The sequence below is a fragment of the Phaseolus vulgaris genome, chromosome 2 (assembly GCF_051622355.1).
Source record: "Phaseolus vulgaris cultivar YP4 chromosome 2, ASM5162235v1, whole genome shotgun sequence".
NCBI lineage: Eukaryota > Viridiplantae > Streptophyta > Magnoliopsida > Fabales > Fabaceae > Phaseolus > Phaseolus vulgaris.
In genome coordinates this window covers 24,163,847-24,165,610 of record NC_143499.1, presented here as the reverse complement: position 1 = coordinate 24,165,610, position 1,764 = coordinate 24,163,847, and the positions used below count along the sequence as shown (strand labels likewise).

Below are 1,764 nucleotides of genomic sequence, written 5' to 3'. Positions count from 1 at the left end.
GTTAGGATCATTTAAAACATATTAAAACCACTTAACATAATTTTGTTAAGGTTTTCAGGAAAAAAATCGATTGTTTGTCGAAACAATCGATTTATTTGGTTTGACAGCAAAGTCAACCAAGTCAAACAACTTTCAACCTTTTTCAAAAACTACTAAGGTAAAACAACCTGTTGAAATTTTGACAACTTTTTAGAAAACACATCTTTTCAAAAGGTTAAAGATTCAAATGAACTTGGATCATCTTAAGGAGTGAATTAACAACTTTCAAACAACTAGACAACACAGACACACCTAACAGCAAGGTCTTCAAGCTTTCCTCTTGGATTTGGAGACATCAAAGCATCTTGTTCAACACATATAACATTTTTCTTCAAATCAATAACTTGCAACCTTGTTTCATTACAAAGACCATTGGCTTGATCAATATTTCTCAAAAGCATAATAGGCACAACAATTTTCAAATGAAGGCAGTGATTTGGTATCCCTGGACATTTTATCCCATTTAAGAACTCAGACGTGAACCATTCACCTTCAATTTCCTGATCTTCATCTGATTGGCAAGGTGTATCTGAGCTAAGATAAGTTTTTTCTTTAACACTTAACAAAGATAAAATAAATTCATTCACTTGCTCTACTGATTCAGTTGTCGAACAAAGTATTGCTTCACCCTCAAAGAAACCAGGACACATCATGTCAGTCAACAAATTAGGATAAACAAAATTCACTAATGAAAACAAAGGTGTTTTTATGGCCTCAATCAATAGATCATGTGGAATTTCCACTACACACTCACCATTTTCTTTCAAACCAATTCTGCCATCTCCAATTTTGAGGATCCAATCAACAAATTCTTTGATATTGTCTGCACTTACATTAGATTTTGCATTGTTTAATCTCATGTTCTAAGAAAGTTTTAAGACTCGACAACTCAGCCACAAATGAGAAGAGTTGATTGCTAACTTCACAACATCATATCTTGATCCTTTTTTTTTACAATTGGCAATATTTGTCTGAAATCACCTCCCAAAACCACAACCTTCCCACAAAAAGATTTTTGGTTATTTCCTTCATTAACTATTCTCATAATATCTCTTAAAGTTCTATCAAAGGCTTCAAAACACATTCGATTCATCATTGGTGCTTCACCCCAAATAATCAATTTTGTTTCAATCAAAGGTCTAGCAGGATGACTTCCTTAAGGCATATTGGAAGTTGATTTTTCATTTATTAGAATAGGAATGCAAAATCTAGAATGTGTTGTCTTCCTTCTAGGCAGCAATAAAGAAGTGACTCCGCTTGATGCTACATTCAAAACAATCTTTCTTGTACATCTAACTGCAACAGACAATGTTCTGCACATAAAAGTTTTTTCAGTTCCACCATAACCATATAGAAAGAAGAAACCAATTTTTTAAGAAACAACTGATGATATGGTCTCTTCATAAACATTTAATTGCTCAATAGTGAGACATTTCAACAATGACGCATGCTCTTTTGTCATTTCATCTTTGTTGTACTTAAGTTTGTCCATAATAAAGCTATTTTGAAATAAAGATGAATCAGAAGGATCAAGTTGAGGAAAACAAACAAACTCTTGTAATGAGCGCCCATTTGCAATTAATAACTTTTGTATTTTTAATAGGCAAAGATCATGTAGTTGCTTCTCATCGAGCTGAAGACCTTACATTATTTATCAAAATATACATAAGGTTCATAATTTGTAGTGAATATATGTAATTAATTATAGCATTTTAAAAATTCAAT

The 1,764-nt window shown here is 32.1% G+C and overlaps 1 pseudogene; it reads right to left on the bottom strand.

Annotated features, from left to right (window-relative positions):
* Positions 1-272: 272 nt before the first annotated feature.
* LOC150029060 (uncharacterized) lies at positions 273-1,123 on the bottom strand (annotated as a pseudogene).
* Between the last annotated feature and the right edge of the window lie 641 nt (positions 1,124-1,764).